The sequence below is a fragment of the Lipotes vexillifer genome, unplaced genomic scaffold, assembly GCF_000442215.2.
Source record: "Lipotes vexillifer unplaced genomic scaffold, Lipotes_vexillifer_v1.1 scaffold272, whole genome shotgun sequence".
Classification (NCBI taxonomy): Eukaryota; Metazoa; Chordata; class Mammalia; order Artiodactyla; family Lipotidae; genus Lipotes; species Lipotes vexillifer.
The window spans coordinates 2990618-3010379 of record NW_006772469.1 but is presented as its reverse complement, the minus strand read 5'-3'; the positions used below and the strand labels follow the sequence as shown (position 1 = coordinate 3010379).

Below are 19762 nucleotides of genomic sequence, written 5' to 3'. Positions count from 1 at the left end.
ATTGAGCACATAAATGTGCATGATAATAAGCTTATTTATATTCAACCAAACATTCATTTGGCAAGCAGCCTAGAGTATTCTACTATTCTAAGAGTCAAACAAATGCCTGAGAGATTCAAAGTCTTTGTTTCTTTTTCAGTATCTCAAATCATAACAATCCTTTGCCTTCTTGTTGCTGCACTCTGTAAAGCATATTAATTGACAGACTACACAAGCTGCCTAAATGGCTTTCTCTATCTACCTTAGAGGTAGAGCCTTCATTTGGGCCTTATATATGATATTTTTAATACCTCTGTGTATTTGAGTGGATGAATTTGGCTTCTAGGTGGACTGAAAAAAGTCACAAGTTTTTATTTTATTTCATCTTGTTAGAGATTTTTTTTCTTTTGGTTCATTGGTGGGAAAAAACTTAAGTCAGGGTTCAGAATTATTGGCTAGGCAGCTAATAAGAATGATTATTCAGATATTGAGATTACTGATGACCTAAGGAATGACCACTGCCCTTTCTTGCTTTTCTAGGTTTTCTGACTCCAGAAACAGGTAACAGAGTCAGAGAGACCATAGCATTTCTTCTCGGTAGTTGTCTGTGCAGTGTGTACTGTTGGCAAGTCACCTTACTTTTCCGAACCTCAGTTTTCTCCCCTGTAAAGTGGAACACTGAAGACCACATAAGGTTGTTGTAAAGACTGGAGATAAAGTTTGGAAGTCCAAGTCACCTAGTAGGCACTAGATGCATAAAAATTATTTTCATAAACCCACTTTCTAGGTCTTTGTGAATTTTCCATTTCCTTGGGGTTACTCAACTTTATAAACTGTTTTCTCCCTTTTGTGAATGAAGGGAGGCATCTTCGGTACTCTATGTGTACAAAGAAGAGGATGTGGCTGGGAAACTATGAAAGGAGATTTCCTGGGATGCAGGCTGTTTCTTTTCCTGAGAATTGCAGGTGGGAAACTAAGACAAATACAGCTGGAGCCTGAACCACGGACTCCTCCACTTGACAGAATAGATTCCTTACCTCCCCTCAACATCTTGGGTAAAAATCCACTCCCCCAGACTCCTCTGGAAGCTCACTACTCCAGAGAGCTCCCTTCCCTGGTGGTCTGGTGGAGCCCAGGAATGCTGGCCTTTAGGGCACACAGACCAGACCTGTTTGCTCACTCAGACTCAGAGTGAGCAGCATGGGAGGTCTTGATAAGCTGGCTTCTTAAGCACGTAAGGCACGTTCCGAGCACTTGTATAGGCTGGTGAGACAAATTGTCAAGTGGTCGCTAAGAAGTCTGTATTCAAAGAAAACAAAAGAATAAAAGCAAGGTTTTTATTAGCATATTATCCTATTAGAGCCCTAAAAGATGATTCTATATAGAATATTTTCAGATCTCTACGTTTAACTTTGGAAAAGAATTATCCTATCTCTTTAAATAGCCTTCCAGTTCTCCTTTTTTTCCTAAATTACCTGGATGCTAGAAGAATTTAAACCAGGAAGGATGAAAAATTCGTGGCTCTGTAGTTTTCATTCTAAAGGAATTGAGTAAAAAGGAAAAACAAAACATGAAAAGTAGATGAAAGTAATACTAAGCTTACACACCCCATTCCATTTTAATATTTCTCTGAATGGGTGTGGGGTTAAGCTACAAGAGGTTTTCAACGGTTACTGAAATCTTATTAGTCCCATAAAACTATATTATATTAGTTAAAGAAGACCTATAAAGTTCTCCTTCTAAAAATCTCCTCACCTCAAGATGATTACTAATTTACAAATTTTCAGAAATTAATTTTTAATTTTTAACTCTAATCAAAAATTACAGTTTCTCTGGGTTAGAAAGAGTAAAATGATCATTCCAGGAATTTTCTATGCTCCTTGGAACTTGCACAGAATTTCTATGTTTACTTGAAAATACAGTTTCTGAATATATTTGCTTTTATATTCAAGAAATTTCATCTTAACGTTTTTTCGCTCTTTGGGAAAAAATGGTTCTTCTTTTTTTTTTATTAGAATATATCGTGATTTTTTTGGGGGACCTCTCACTGCCGTGGCCTCTCCCGTCGCGGAACACAGGTTCCGGACGTGCAGGCTCAGCGGCCACGGCCCACGGGCCCAGCCGCTCCGCGGCACGTGGGATCCTCCCGGACCGGGGCACGAACCCGCGCTCCCTGCATCGGCAGGCGGACTCTCAACCACTGCGCCACCAGGGAAGCCCCTATATCGTGATTTTTTGAAGAGAAATATCATCTTTAACTCGGTGAGAACCTCTTCTACTTTTAGTATTTTATCACCCTACTGTAAATCAACATCTTGTCTCCAACGTGTACTTTTTAATGAACTTCCTTCAAGATCCTGAAGTCAGGAAACAACTGGTGCTGGTTTGTGGCACTTATTCATCAGAGGATTTGAGCTCCTGCAGAGGATCGGCCTCATTTTTTTAACTGGAGTATAGTTGATTTACAATGTTGTGTTAATTTCTGCTGTATGGCAAAGTGTTTCAGTTACAAATATATAATTCTTTTTCATATTCTTTTCCATTATGGTTTATCACAGGATATTGAATATAGTTCCCTGTGCTATACAGTAGGAAGGTCCTGGCTATTTATCAATTCTATATATACTAGTTTGCATCTACTAGTCCCAAACTCCCACTCCATCCCTCCCCCATCCCCCATCCCCCTTGGCAACCACAGGTCTGTTCTCTATGTCTGTGAGTCTGTTTCTGTTTAATAGATAAGTTCATTTGTGTCATATTTTGGATTCCACGTGTAAGTGATGTCATATGGTATTTGTCTTTTTCTGACTTACGTCACTTAGTATGATAATCTCTAGGTCCATCCACGTTGCTGCAAATGGCATTATTTCATTCTTTTGTGTGGATCAGCCTTATTTTATTTATTTACTTTTTAAATAAATTTATTTATTTATTTTTGGCTGCATTGGGTCTTTGTTGCTGCGTACAGGCTTTCTCTAGCTGATATGAGCGGGGGCTAATTTCTGTTGTGCTGCACGGGCTTCTCATTGCGGTGGCTTCTCTTGCTGCAGAGCACAGGCTCTAGGCGTGCAGGCTTCAGTAGTTGTGGCGTGCGCGCTCAGTAGTTGTGGCTCACAGGCTCTAGAGCGCAGGCTCAGTAGTTGTGGTGCACGGGCTTAGTTGCTCTGCAGCATGTGGGATCTTCCCGGACCAGGGCTTGAACCCGTGTCCCCTGCATTGGCAGATGGCTTCTTAACCACTGCACAAACAGGGAAGCCCCAGCCTTATTTTAGAATGTGAGGAACCAGCACGTGCTGTGGGTCAGTCTTGCAGGTGCGCTGTTGACTGGCAAAGTGGGAGGTGAAAGAAATGAAGCACTGGGCCCACAGAGGCCAGTGCTGGTGAGATCCTATCACTCATTCCTTATAGATCTAAACCCTGTCTGTCCTGGTCCGACTGGATTTTTTGCCGATAAACACTATTCCAATTGTGAAAAGTATTTTTTAAACTCTATTTATTTATATTTTTAGTAAATTAATTAATTAATTTAATATTTATTTTTGGCTACATTGGGTCATCGTTGCTGCGGGTGGGCTTTCTCTAGTTGCCTCAAGAGGGGGCTACTCTTTGTTGCAGTGCACGGGCTTCTCATTGCAGTGGCTTCTCTTGTCGTGGAGCACGGGCTTCAGTAGTTGCAGCACACGGGCTTAGTAGCTGTGCCTCATGGGCTCTAGAGCGCAGGCTCAATAGTTGTGGCGCACAAGCTTAGTTGCTCTGCGGCATGTGGGATCTTCCCGGACCAGGGTTTGAACCCGTGTCTCCTGCATTGGCAGGCGGATCCTTTTTTTTTTTTTTAAATGTCGAGCTTTATTAAGTATAATTTACATATGATAAAGTACAATTGGATTAGTTTTGACAGATGCATATAGTCTTGGAGCCATCATCACAACGTAGATAAAATATTTTCATCACTCCAGAAATTTCCATCAGGCCCCTTTGCAGCCAATATCCTTCCCCAACTCCAGGCACACAGAAAGGTAATGAATAGTTACCTACTGGATACAGTGAGTTCTACCGTCACTGCAAGTACGACAGAAATCTGTCATTTAATCCACCAAACACAAAATACACTGGAAAAAAGGACTACAATAAAGGAATTCTCAATATGCGGCATGCCAACTTGTGACCTTGTAGCACAATTACTGCTTGGCCTTTTTCACTTTCTTGGTTGAATCCAACATCCATGGAACTAAGCCACCTTCATCCTTTAAGGGAATAAGTCCCCACAAAAGGCTACTTACGCTAGAGAAATTATTTTTGCACAAACATACTCCTTGGGACCTATCAGATCTACTAAAACTTCCAAGACTCCTGTACAAGGCTCCCTAAGCTAATGAAACACTGCCCTGTAACAATGCTAGTCTTATAAAGCTGACAGAACTTTGGGTACATTAAGCTTCTGTAAAGTGTTAGTTTCTGCTAGCAAAAATGACAAAATATTATATATTTGTTCTACTCTCCCCTTTTCATTTCTTGAGCTCAAGTCAGAGTACCAAAATAAGTTTGGCAAATGAATCCCCCAAAATACTTTGTCACCTGCTGTATCTGGAATACTTTTTATCACTGTATCTAATGTCATATCAACCTGCTCTAGACTGAAAAAATAAGCTCATTTACATGAGCTGCTTGAATTGTGAATTCTCTAGGATACTTGCAACCATCGTGGTCTAAATGAAGGCACTGTCCTGTGATGCTTGAAATTCACATGACTTTTATTTAAATTGAAAACAATACTTAAAACTGCATTTAGAGTCAAAACTCTTCTGTTTATAAAAATTATAAGGAGTATTCCTAGGTAAGGCAAAGTTATTACTCAGTTAACAAGATCAGATTTGACTTTGGACTTTACTCTTTGAACAAACTGTAAGAATGGAGAAAAAAAAAGTTATTTACAGAAAACAATATCTACATCTGTTCTCAGAAGTACAAAGACAAAACAGACGTAAGTATGTGCTAGCATCTCAGAAGCAGTTCTCAGAGAGCTTAGTTTTATTTCCTTGAATTTTAAGAATGTCTAAGATCCTTCCTCATGCTCGATCTTGGGAGCCAAATATACTTTAAATGTCTCATATCAGCAATTTTATACTCTACGACAAGGGGTACATCTGCAGACGTACTGAGTGTCACTGTAGGAGAGAGTGGAGTGGTAGAAATTCTTTGTAAAGAATTTCTAAAACTTCTTTCTAAAGAAGTTCAGGTACCTCAGTGCAAAAGTTAGCTGAACTGGTTCATTCATGTCTACGGTAACAGCCTCCTCTTCGTTATCAACGTTACTCGTTTGTGACAACTTAATGTTTCCATTTCCAAGTTCTCCACTTGCAGAAAATTTCACTCCATCTTTTCCACAGGAAATTACAACAGCATCTCCAATATGACTGAGATCTTGGCATATACATGCAAATTCACCAGAAGGCATCTTTACTACACAGCTGTACTCTTGTTCTGGAATTCCAAGTTGTTCAACATCTAAATCCATTAACTTCATTTCATAGTCTGAAACCTTTTCTTGATTTGGAGCTTCAAATACAAGTGCTAAGGTGTCCGCATTATCTTCAGCCCTTAGTGTAATGATGTCTTCATTGCCAGCACATTTCAGTATTTTGGACGTGCTGGTGAGGTTCACGCCCATGGCCAAGTTGTGGTTGCAGCGGTACGTGTCGAAGCCCTCGGAGCTGCACCAAAGAGACATGGGACAAGTCCATGCTCTGCAGGTTCACGCCGCTCGAGCTGACGTCCCAGCAGGCCTCGTTGATGAGGTCCTTAAGCGCCTCAAGCGCCTTCTTCAAGATGGAACCCTGGACCAGGCGCGCCTCGAACATGGTGGCGGAGTTGCAATGACACGGCTGCTGGCGGAAGGAAGGAGGAAGGTGTAGCCGGCTTAGGCTTCAGAAGATGAGAACGAGCGGCGGAACTAACTCACGAGCTCTTGAGACGGAGGAAGCCCACAACCAGCTCGCAGCGCCTGCAGCAATTTAATCGGCAGGCAGATTCTTAACCACTGCGCCACCAGGGGAGTCCTCTAAAGTTTAATTTAAATACATTAGATTATATCAGGAGAATTTATGAACTCTTTTTGAAATTATGATTTTTAAATTTTGAAAACAATCAAAATAAATACATTATGTTACTAAATCTGTTTTTAAGATACGTTATCAAGATTCTGTGTCTTCAGCAACTTATATTCATAATAAAAACTTTTATTTTTTTCAAAATGCAAAGCTTGTTTTTAAACATCTTTATTGGAGTATAATTGCTTTACAATGGTGTGTTAGTTTCTGCTTTATAACAAAGTGAATCAGTTATACATATACATATGTCCCCGTAACTCTCCCCTCTTGCATCTCCCTCCCTCCTACCCTCCCTATCCCACCCCTCTAGGTGGTCACAAAGCACGGAGCTGATCTCCCTGTGCTATGCGGCTGCTTCCCACTAGCTATCTACTTTACGTTTGGTAGTGTATATATGTCCATGCCACTCTCTCACTTTGTCACAGCTTACCCTTCCCCCTCCCCGTATCCTCAAGTCCATTCTCTGGTAGGTCTGTGTCTTTATTCCCATCTTGCCCCTAGGTTCTTCATGACCATTTTTTTTGTTGTTTTTTAGATTCCATTTATATGTGTTAGCATATGGTATTTGTTTTTCTCTTTCTGACTTACTTCACTCTGTATGACAGACTCTAGGTCCATCCACCTCACTACAAATAACTCAATTTCGTTTCCTTTTATGACTGAGTAATATTCCATTGTATATATGTGCCACATCTTCTTTATCCATTCATCTGTTGATGGACACTTAGGTTGCTTCCGTGTCCTGGCTATTGTAAATAAAGCTGCAATGAACATTGTGGTACATGAATCTTTTTTGAATTATGGTTTTTTCAGGGTATATGCCCAGTAGTGGGATTGCTGGGTCAAAATGCAAAACTTTATACATGAATCTAAGAGTCCACTAGAGGTCACTTTTTAAACTTATTTCCCGTAAAAACAGAAAAATTTAGCTTTGATTCCTGTCATTGAATCTTTTATACATGACTTTGTTTTCCACGTTGGAACTTTTGATTCCTCCCAGAAAAATTTCTTCTATTTCTCAATCTCTTTTTCCTGAAATCTTTCTAATACTGGGGTTATACATCCTTATGTTTCAAGCATATTTTCTATTGTGACATTTTTAATGAGCTTCTTAGATATCTAATTAAGTCTATATTATTTATGATTATTTAAATATCTCTATTTGAACACTAGCATCTAGAACACGTGTCCATTTCCTGAAGTTTTCATGGACTTTAAAATGCTGTATTAGTGTGAAAGAACCAGATACAGTCTTCCTAAGACTTAGAAACAGCTGCTCAATTTCTGCTTTTTGTCACAAACACTAGTGCTGATGAAAAATATCCAGTATCAACACCTGTTGAATCGAATCTCTGAATTTCATCATTCTTGATTTAATTTCCCTAGTGATCCATTAGATTCATGTTCTGAATCACTTTTTAAAAAGCAATGACTCTAAAATGTGAATGCCTAATGTATTTTTGTTTATCTAACACATTTTTTTGCTTGAGGCTTGACTAGCAAGAAAATGTTCACAAGCTGCTATTACATTGTTAGTACCACTACTTGCACATAAAAAGTCACTTTACAAACATATCTTTGTGTATATATAGTCTTGTGTACTTTTCACTAAGCTGTCTGACATAAAGTTACAATTTTCTGGCTTCCCAGTTGAATAAATGCCCTCTTCATAACTATATTGATTTTCAGTTATTCTTAAAAAAAAATTATCCCAAGTCAGCAGTTTTTAAACTCAGAAATACTGCAATATCTCATTTCTCTATGAAATGGAGGCATTCGTAGGGAAATCACATAGATTTATTCTTACCTTCCAAAAGACTATCTCTTTATATCATTCACTCAACACTCATCTAAGTACACTGTAACAGAGGCCCTTTTAACATAATTTCTACCACTTTTGAAAAGATCTTACTGAAGAAAATATTTGATATCTGAAAACAAAAGTTAAAACAGCAGGTATGATTTAAATCATTCTACATATAATACCTAATTTGAACAGTATTACTTGTTGAATTTATTTTCATGCACGAATATAATACAAGAATGACTTCTCCATGTAAAATACTGAAATATTACAGAGATGAGGCCATCTCCATTGTTTACAAGGTCTAATCTCCAAAGCGGCCCAAAGATACCTTCTTTTGTGTATTCTTCCAGATCTTGTGATAAATATTTACATTCAAATGTTTCAAACAGCTAGAATATATACCATACTATTATTATACATATGTACTATATGTTTTATGTACCATACTACTATTATATACATGTACTACATGTTTTGTTTTATGTAGATGTGTTTTTAAAGTAAATGTTATATAACATCGAACAAATTGTTCTGTCATTTATGTGCTTGATTTTTATTCAATAATAGATGTTGGGGGCTTCCCTGGTGGCGCAGTGGTTGAGAGTCCGCCTGCTGATGCAGGGGACACGGGTTTGTGCCCTGGTCCGGGAAGATCCCACATGCCGCGGAGCGGCTGGGCCCGTGAGCCATGGCCGCTGAGCCTGTGCGTCCGGAGCCTGTGCTCCGCAACGGGAGGGGCCACAGCAGTACCGCAAAAATATATTTTGCGTACCGCAAAAATAAATAAATATAATAATAATAATAATAATAATAATAATAATAGATGTTGGAGTTATGTACATGTTGGTTCCTATAAATCCCTCTCATTCTTTTGATCTACAGCGTAAAATCTTTGAGAATGAACATGTCTATAGCTGAATTACCCATTTTCCTAGATAAGCACAGTCGTTTCTTTTTCCTCTTAGAAACAATGTGTATATGTGTGTATATTCTCCTACACATGGTCAAACCTTCCTCTACACTGAATATTGTGAAGAGAATTGCTAGATCATAGGGAAGAGGCACTGAACATGTTAACAGATACTGCCAAATGGCTCTCCCAATGTCTCTCAGTGTTTCACCAGTGTCCTCTCAACTAGCAGCAATTGCAGAAGAGCAGACTTCTCACACCCAGGTCCACAGTCATTACCTAACTTTACATTTTTGGTCATTTCTATGGTATCTCATGTTTGAAATTGTACTTGCCTAGTTATTAATACTAATTATGTTCACCATATTTCTGTACATTTATTGGGTATTTGTATTTCCTCCTCTGTGAATTTCTTATTCATATTTTTTGCCCCTTTTCTACTGCGTCTTGTGCTTTCTCTTACTAATCTCTAGGAGATTTTACATATTTTGACTATCAAGTCATTTTTGGTTATATTTATGCAAATATTCTTCAAGTCTCTCTCTTGACTTTTAACTTTATGATTTCACTGTCATAATTTTTTTAATATTTTTATGTGGTCAATTTTTTCTCTTATTACTTTAATTTTGGTATCTTGCTTAAAAAGACCACTCCCACTCTCACAACAAATATATATTTTATATATTTATCTTATATACGATTTTTTCATTTAATTCTTATATCGTTTTACTGTTATAATTATTATTTAAGTCTTCAGATTTTCTGATTTTTTTAATATCCTTATTGGAGTATAATTGCTTTACAATGGTGTATTAGTTTCTGCTCTATAACAAAGTGAATCAGCTATACATATATTTTATCCCCATATCTCCTCCCTCTTTCATCTCCCTCCCACCCTCCTTATCCCACCCCTGTAGGTGGTCACAAAGCACTGAGCTGATCTCCCTGTGCTATGTGGCTGCTTCCCATTAGCTATCTATTTTACGTTTGGAAGTGTATATATGTCCATGCCACTCTCTCACTTTGTCACAGCTTACCCTTCCCCCTCCCCGTATCCTCAAGTCCATTCTCTGGTAGGTCTGTGTCTTTATTCCCGTCTTGCCCCTAGGTCCTTCTTGACCATTTTTTTGTTGTTTTTTAGATTCCACATATATGTGTTAGCATACGGTATTTGTTTTTCTCTTTCTGACTTACTTCACTCTGTATGACAGACTCTCGGTCCATCCAACTCATTACAAATAACTCAATTTCGTTTCCTTTTATGACTGAGTAATATTCCATTGTATATATGTGCCACATATTCTTTATCCTTTCATCTGTCGATGGACAATTATGTTGCTTCCATGCCCTGGCTATTGTAAATAGAGCTGTAATGAACATTCTGATACATGACTCTTTTTGAATTATGGTTTTGGCAGGGTATATGCCCAGTAGTGGGATTGCTGGATCATATGGTAGTTCTATTTTTAGTTTTTTTAAGGAAACTCCATACTATTCTCCATAGTGGCTTTATCAATTTACATTCCCACCAACAGTGTAAGCGGGTTCCCTTCTCTCCACACCCTCTCCAGCATTTATTGTTTCTAGATTTTTTGATGATGGCCATTCTGACTAGTGTGAAGTCATACCTCATTGTAGTTTTGATTTGCATTTCTCTAATGATTAGTGATGTTGAGCATCCTTTCATGTGTTTGTTGGCAATCTGTATATCTTCTTTGGAGAAATGTCTATTTAGGTCTTCTGCCCATTTTTGGATTGGGTTTTTTGTTTTTTTTAATGTTGAGCTGTATGAGCTGCTTGTAAGTTTTGGAGATTAATCCTTTGTCAGTTGCTTCATTAGCAAATATTTTCTCCCATTCTGAGGGTTATCTTTTGGTCTTGTTTATGGTTTCATTTGCTGTGCAAAAGCTTTTACGTTTCATTAGGTCCCATTTGTTTATTTTTGTTTTTATTTCCATTTCTCTAAGAGGTGGGTCAAAAAGGATCTTGCTGTGATTTATATCATAGAGTGTTCTGCCTATGTTTTCCTCTAAGAGTTTTATAGTGTCTGGCCTTACATTTAGGTCTCTGATCCATTTTGAGTTTACTTTTGTGTATGGTGTTAGGGAGTGTTCTAATTTCATTCTTTTGCATGTAGCGGTCCAGTTTTCCCAGCACCACTTATTGAAGAGGCTGTCTTTTCTCCATTGTATATTCTTGGCTCCTTTATCAAAAATAAGGTGAGGGCTTCCCTGGTGGCGCAGTGGTTGGGAGTCTGCCTGCCAGTGCAGGGGACGTGGGTTTGTGCCCCGGTCCAGGAGGATCCCACATGCCACGGAGCGGGTGGGCCCGTGAGCCATGGCCGCTGGGCCTGCGCGTCCGGGGCCTGTGCTCCACAACGGGAGAGGCCGCAGGTGTGGGAGGTCTGCGTACCGCAAAAAAATAAAAAAATAAAAAAATAAAATAAAATAAAAAAAATAATGTGACCACATGTGTGTGGGTTTATCTCTGGGCTTTCTATCCTTTTCCATTGATCTATATTTCTGTTTTTGTGCCAGTACCATACTGTCTTGTTTACTGTAGCTTTATAGTATAGTCTGAAGTCTGGGAGCCTGATTCCTCCAGCTCCGTTTTTCTTTCTCAAGATTGATTTGGCTATTCGGGGTCTTTTGTGTTTCCATACAAATTTTGAAATATTTTGTTCTAGTTCTGTGACAAATGCCATTGGTAGTTTGATAAGGATTGCAAGTGTACAAGGTTGTCTTTTTCCTGATCTTGGGGGAAATAGTTTCAGTTTTTCACCATTGAGAGCAATGTTGGCTGTGGGTTTGTCATATATGGCCTTTATTATGTTGAGGTGAGTTCCCTCTATGCCTACTTTCTGGAGAGTTTTTATCATAAATGGGTGTGGAATTTTGTCAAAAGCTTTTTCTGCATCTATTGAGATTATCCTATGGTTTTTATCCTTCAGTTTGATAACATGGTGCATCACATTGATTGATTTGCCTATATTGAAGTATCCTTGCATTCGTGGGATAAACCCCACTTGATCATGGTGTATGATCCTTTTAATATGCTGTTGGATTCTGTTTGCTAGTATTTTGTTGAGGATTTTTGCATCTATGTTCATCAGTGATACTGGCCTGTAGTTTTCTTTCTTTGTGACATCTTTGTCTGGTTTTGGTATCAGTGTGATGGTGACCTTGTAGAATGAGTCTGGGAGTATTCCTCCCTCTGCTCTATTTTGGGAGAGTTTGAGAAGGTTAGGTGTTAGCTCTTCTCTAAATTTTTTATAGAATTCGCCTGTGAAGCCATCTGGTCCTGGTCATTCGTTTTTTGGAAGACATTTAATCACAGTCTCAATTTCACTGCTTGTAATTGGTCTGTTTTTATTTTCTATTTTTTCCTGTTTCAGTCTTGGAAGGTTGTGCTTTTCTAAGAATTTGTCCATTATTTCCACGTTGTCCATTTTATTGGCATATGGTTACTTATAGTAATCTCTCATGATCCTTTGTATTTCTGCCGTGTCAGTTGTTACTTCTCCTTTTTCATTCCTAATCCTATTGATTTGAGTCTTCTCCCTTTTTTTCTTGATGAGTCTGGCTAATGGTTTATCAATTTTATCTTCTCAAAGGACCAGATTTTAGTTTTATTGATCTTTGCTTTTGTTTCCTTCATTTCTTTTTAATTTATTTCTGATTTGATCTTTATGATTTTTTTCCTTCTGCTAACTTTGGGATTTATTGTTCTTCTTCTCTAATTGCTTTAGGTGTAAGCTTAGGTTGTTTATTTGAGATTTTTCTTGTTTCTTGAGGTAGGATTGTATTGCTATAAACTTCCCTCTTAGAACTGCTTTTGCTGCATCCCATAGGTTTTGGGTCATTGTGTTTTCATTGTCATTTGTTTCTAGGTATTTTTTGATTTCCTCTGATTTCTTCAGTGATCTCTTGGTTATTTAGTAGCATATTGTTTAGCCTCTGTGTGTTTGTATTTTTTACAGACTTTTTTCCTGTAATTGATATATAATCTCATAGCCTTGTATTCGGAAAAGATGTTTGATATGATTTCAATTTTCTTAAATTTACCAAGGCTTGATTTGTGACCCAAGATATGATCTGTCCTGGAGGATGTTCCATGAACAGTTGAGAAGAAAGTGTATTCTGTTGTTTTTGGATGCAATGTCAAATAAATATCAGTTAAGTCCACCTTGTTTAATGTATCATTTAAAGCTTGTGTGTCCTTATTTATTTTCATTTTCATTTTGGAAGATCTGTCCATTGGTGAAAATGAGTTGTTAAAGTCCTCTACTATGATTGTGTTACTGTCAATTTCCCCTTTTATGGCTGCTAGCATTTGCCTTATGTATTGAGGTGCTACTATGTTGGGTGCATAAATATTTACCATTGTTATATCTACTTCTTGGGTTGATACTTTGATCATTATGAAGTGTCCTTCTTTGTCTCTTGTAATAATCTATATTTTAAAGTATATTTTGTCTGATAAGAGAATTGCTACTACAACTTTCTTTTGATTTCCATTTTCATGGAATATCTTTTTCCATCCCCTCACTTTCAGTATGTGTGTGTCCCTAGGTCTGAAGGGGGTCTCTTGTAGACAGCATATATATGGCTCTTGTTTCTGTATCCATTCAGCCAGTCTATGTCTTTTGGTTGGAGCATTTAATCCATTTACATTTAAGGTAGCTATCAATATGTATGTTCCTATTATCATTTTCTTAATTGTTTTGGGTTTGTTATTGTAGGTCTTTTCCTTCTCTGTGTTTCCTGCCTAGGGAAGTTCCCTTAGCATTTGTTGTAAAGCTGGTTTGGTGGTGCTGAACTCTCTTAGCTTTTGCTTGTCTGTAAAGGTTTTAATTGCTCCATCAAATCTGAATGAGATCCTTGCTGGGTAGAGTAATCTTGGTTGTAGGTTTTTCCCTTTCATCACTTTAAATATGTCCTGCTACTCCCTTCTGGCTTGCAGTTTTGGCTGAAAAATCAGTTGTTAACCTTATGGGGATTCCCTTGTATTTTACTTGTTGTTTTTATCTTGCTGCTTTTAATATTTTTTCTTTGTATTTAATTTTTGGTAGTTTGCTTAATATGTGTCTTGGCATGTTTCTCCTTGGATTTATCCTGTATGGGACTCTCTGCAATTCCTTGAGTTGACTGAATATTTCCTTTCCCATCTTAGGGAAGTTTTCAACTATAATCTCTTCAAATATTTTCTCAGTCCCTTTCTCTTTCACTTCTTCTGTGACCCCTATAATTCAAATGTTAGTGCATTTAATGTTGTCCCAGAGGTCTCTGAGACTGTCCTCAATTCTTTCCAATCTTTTTTCTTTATTCTGCTCTGCAGTAGTTATTTCCACTGTTTTATCTTCCAGGTCACTTATTCATTCTTCTGCCTCAGTAATTCGGCTATTGATTCCTTCTAGAGAATTTTAAATTTCATTTATTGCTGCGTTCATCATTGTTTGTTTGCTCTTTAGTTCTTCTAAGTCATTGTTTAATGTTGCTTGTATTTTCTCCATTCTATTTCCAAGAGTTTGGGTCATCTTTACTATTATTACTCTGAATTCTTTTTCAGGTAGACTGCCTATTTCCTCTTCATTTGTTTTATCTGGTGGGTTTTTGCTTTGCTCCTTCATCTGCTGTATGTTTCTCTGTCTTCTCATTGTGCTTAACTTACTGTGTTTGGGGTCTCCTATTCGCAGGCTTCAGGTTCATAGTTCCCGTTGTTTTTGGTGTGTGCCTGCAGTGGCTAAGGTTGGTTCAGTAGGTTGTGTAGGCTTCCTGGTGGAGGAGATTTGTGCCTGTGTTCTGGTGGATGAGGCTGGATCTTTTCTTTCTGGTGGGAAGGACCACATCCGGTGGTGTGTTTTAGGGTGTCTGTGACCTTATTATGATTTTAGGCAGCCTCTCTGCTAATGGGTGGGGTTGTGTTCCTGTCTTGCTAGTTGTTTGGCATAAGGTGTCCAGAACTGTAACTTGCCGGTTGTTGAGTGGAGCTGGGACTTAACGTTGAGATGGATGTCTCTGGGATAGCTTTTGCAATTTGATATTACGTGGAGCCAGGAAGTCTCTGGTGGACCAGTGTCCTGAATTCGGCTCTCCCACCTCAGAGACACAGGCCTGACACCTGACTGGAGCACCAAGATGCTGTCAGCCATAGGGCTCAGAAGAAAAGGGGGAGAAAAAAAGAAAGAAAGAATGAAAGAAAAAAATAAAGTTATTAAAGTAAAAAATAAAGATTTATTCAAAATTAAACAGTAATTAAAAAAAAGAATAAAAAAGAAAGAAAGAAGAGAGCAACCAAACCAAAAATCAAATCCACCAATGATAAGAAGCACTGAAAACTATACTAAAAAAAAAGCAACAAAGGACAGAAAGAACCCTAGGACAAATGGTAAAAGCAAAGCTATACAGACAAAATCACACAAAGAAGCATACACATACTCACAAAAAGAGAAAAAGGAAAAATAAATATATATCTATATATATATAAAAAAGTAAGGGCTTCTCTGGTGGCGCAGTGGTTGAGAGTCCGCCTGCTGAAGCAGGGGACACGGGAAGATTCCACATGCCTCAGAGCGGCTGGGCCTGTGGGCCGGGGCCGCTGAGCCTGCGCGTCCGGAACCTGTGCTCTGCAACGGGAGAGGCCACAACAGTGAGAAGCCCGCGTACTGCAAAAAAAAAAAAGTAAGAGAGCAACCAAATCAATAAACAAATCTGCCAATGATAATAAACTCTAAATACTAAACTGAGATAAACATAAAACCAGAAACCAAATTAGATGCAAAAGGCAAACCCCAAGTCTACAGTTGCTCCCAAAGTCCACCTCCTCAATTTTGGGATGATTTGTTGTCTATTCAGGTATCCCACAGATGCAGGGTATTTCAAGTTGATTGTGTAGATTTAATCCGCTGCTCCTGAGGCTGCTGGGAGAGATTTCCCTTTCTCTTCTTTGTTTACACAGCTCCTGGGGTTCAGCTTTTGATTTTGTCCCGCCTCTGCATGTAGGTCACCTAAGGGCGTCTGTTCTTCGCTCAGACAGGACGGGGTTAAAGGAGCAGCTGATTAAGGAGCTCTGGCTCACACAGGCCAGGGGGAGGGAGGGGTACGGAATGTGGGGAGAACATGCAGCGGCAGAGGTCGGGGTGATGCGGCCATGTGTTCTCCCGGGGAAGTTGTCCCTGGATCACGGGACTCTGGCAGTAGCGGGCTGCACAGGCTTCTGGAGGGGCAGTATGGATAGTGACCTGTGCTTGCACACAGGCTTCTTGGTGGCTGCAGCAGCAGCCTTAGCATTTCATGTCCGTCTCTGGGGTCCACGCTGATAGCCGTGGCTCGCGCCCGTCTCTGGAGCTCGTTCAGGTGGTGCTGTGAATCCCCTCTCCTCACGCAGCCCGAAACAATGGTCTCTTGCCTCTTAGGCAGGTCCAGACTTTTCCCCAGACTCCCTCCCGGCTAGCTGCGGCACACTAGCCCCCTGCAGGCTGTGTTCACGCCGCCAACCCCAGGCCTCTCCCTGGGATCCAACCTCCGAAGCCCGAGCCTCAGCTCCGAGCCCCCACCCGCCGCAGTGCGTGAGCAGACACGCCTCTGGGGCTGGTGAGTGCCGGTCGGCCCCGATCCTCTGTGCGGGAATCTCTCCGCTTTGCCCTCCGCACCCCGTTGCTGTGCTCTTCTCGGTGGCTCTGAAGCTTCCCCCCGCTGCCACCTCCAGTCTCCACCAGTGAAGGATCTTCCTAGTGTGTGGAAACTTCTCCTCCTTCACTGGTTCAGGTCCCGTCCCTATTCTTTTGTCTCTGTTTATTCTTTTTTCTTTTGCCCTACTCAGGTACGTGGGAAGTTTCTTGCCTTTTGGGAGGTCTGAGGTCTTCTGCCAGCATTCAGTAGGTGTTCTGTAGGAGTCGTTCCACATGTAGATGTATTTCTGGTGTATTTGCGGGGAGGAAGGTGATCTCCATGTCTTACTCCTCCACCATCTTGAAGGTCTCTCCCCAAGTCTTTAGATTTTCTGAGGATTATTTTTTGTGTGTGAGGTAAAAATCTCATTTCATTCTTTTTCCCAAATGGATGATAAATATTCCTTATACCCTTTGATGAATAGTTGGCATCTTCTTACTTTTATGATAATGTACATTTCCTTACTTTCACAGAATTATTCCTGGGCACTTTATTATTAATTTATTATTATTTATTATTCATGCATACCTGTGTAACACCACATTTTAAAAAGTAGCGCATGCGTCCGGAGCCTGAAAAAAAAAAAAAAAAAAAAGTAGCGCATGTTTTGCTAACAGGCATATGAAAACCTTTTTTTGTTTGTTTGTTTTTTTGCGGTACACGGGCCTCTCACTGTTGTGGCCTCTCCCGTTGCGGAGCACAGCCTCTGGACACGCAGGCTCAGCAGCCATGGCTCACGGGCCCAGCCACTTCCGCGGCACGTGGGATCTTCCCAGACCGGGGCACGAACCCACATCCCCTGCATCAGCAGGCGGACTCTCAACCACTGCGCCACCAGGGAAACCCTGGCAAAACTTTTTTTTCTTTCTTCAAATAGCAAGCTTAATAGCAAAATTATCTTTTCTATTTTTGCTCACTTACTCTTTCATATTAGTTTTAGAATTAGCTTATGAAGGTTACTGAAAAATTCTACTGGAAGTCAATAATTGCACTGAATTCACGTATCAGTCTGGGGTGAAATGGCATGTTGAGTCATCTCATCAATGAATATATATCTCTGAAATTTTTATGTCACTTTATGTCCTTCAGTTAATGTATTTTTCTAATACACTGGTCTTGCCAGCTTTATTCACAGTCATGCTATAGTTATTGATATTGTGAATGAAACCTTTTATTCTTTTGCCATTTCTCATGATTGCTTGTGTAAAAGAAAGCTACTGACTTTTAAAGATTGATCTTATGTCTGTCTACCTAAATGGATTAATTCTAAATATTAATTCTAAATCTTAATTCTAATAGTTTGTCAGGTGACCCTCTTAGATGATTTTTACATCAGTGATCATATCATCATCAGACAATGACAGTTTTATTTCTCCCTTCTGAAGATATATACTTCTTATTATTTTTCTGGTTTATTGCATTTAACTAGGATCTTTAAAATGCTGAATTGAAGGAATATTGGGCATCTATGTCTTCTATTGACTTTAATGGGAAAATTTTTATTATGTCATTATGACTTTGCTGGGTTTTTGACAGCCACTTTCTATTAAGTTAGGGAACATGATATTAGTTTTTAATCTGCATATAATGTAATAAAATATTATTCTTATTAAACAGGGTAATCACTATTTTGAAAGTGTTGCATTATAATGGATTATTGTGTTGCTCAGTACTCCAAATAAATTTCATACAACATGAATTAGTCTATTCAATGTGAGTGAAGCTGAGGCTAATCCTAGAAAAATAATCAGAGGCAGTTAAAATCTCTGACCTCTAGGTTTTCTCTTAATTGAAATTCTTTTTTCTAAGGTTGTTTGTCAGAGAAATCTGAAGACAAAGGTATAAAGAATATACCACTGGTGTGTACTAAAATATCAGATACAACACAATTTAAAACTACATATTAAATACTTTGTCCAGTTTTTCCTAAGAACACTGCTGCTTAAAATTTACTGACTAATAGGTAGTCCATTATTGGTCTTGGCACTGTTATAATGAATACTTCTAACCAATGACAGTATAAGGAGTCTGTGATTTATTCAACAAACATTTAAAGAATGCTCATTTTGTGCCAGACATAGAAGGTGAATATTGAAAGCTGGAGAAAAGTTGTGCCTCTGAAAATCTGAGTTGATTTAATTGTTATTGTCATATTCTAGAAGTAAAAACATTCAAACTTATATATTTACCAGACATTCAAACTTATATATTTACCAGACATTCAAACTTATATATTTACCAGTGGTATATTAAAACAGTTCTTAAAGTTCAGAGATCTCTGAGATACTTTTGGGGAGTCCATAATGTCAATACTAACTCATATAATCTCAGTCTCTCACACTGGATTGGGGTGTTTCAGAGGCAATAGGAGGTGTGCTATCACAACAGACTGAATGCAGATAGGAGAATCCAGCTCTCTTTTAATCCAGATAGTAAAGAGATTTACAGAAATGTAAAACAAAGCTTCTCTTCCTACTAAATTATTTTTGGTTTTGGAAAATATAATTATTCCTCATAAAAGATATACAATTCCATGCTCACAATTTCTCATGTTAAAAACCTTGGAGTTATCCTTGATTCCTCTATTTTTCTCCTATTCCTCATACAAGCGATCAATAAATCCTGTTGGCTCTATATCAAAATGTATCAGAATATGACACACATCTCATAATTTTTGCCACCACCAACTGCCTAATCCAAGCAAAGATGATCTCAAGCCTGGATTATTATCAAAACCTTCTAATGTTTCTCCTTATTGAAGCCCTCTTCCACCTTCAGTGACTTGATTTGACTTAAATTTTATTTTATCCACCTTTATTTTTTGCTTTTCTTTTAAAAAAATTATTGAAGTATAGTTGATTTACAGTTGTGTCAGTTTCAGGTGTACAGCAAGTGATTCAGATATATATATATATATATATATATATATATATATATATATATATATATATATAAAGAATCTTTTTCAGATTCTTTTCCCTTACAGGCTATTACAAACTATTGAATATAGTTCCCTGTGCTATACAGTAGGTCCTTGTTGGTTGGTTATCTGTTTTATATACAGTAGTGTGTATGTATTAATCCCAACCTCCTAACTTATCCCTTCCCCCTTCCTTTCCCCCTTGATAAGCATAAGTTTGTTTTCTATGTCTATGGGTCTATTTCTGTTTTTTTTTTTTTTTTAACATCTTTATTGGGGTATAATTGCTTTACAATGGTGTGTTAGTTTCTGCTTTATAACAGAGTGAGTCAGTTATACATATACATATGTTCCCATATCTCTTCCCTC

At 38.6% G+C, this 19762-nt stretch overlaps 1 pseudogene; it reads right to left on the bottom strand.

Moving 5' to 3' along the window:
* Nucleotides 1-5032: 5032 nt before the first annotated feature.
* On the bottom strand, nt 5033-5837 carry LOC103069600 (proliferating cell nuclear antigen-like; annotated as a pseudogene).
* Between the last annotated feature and the right edge of the window lie 13925 nt (nt 5838-19762).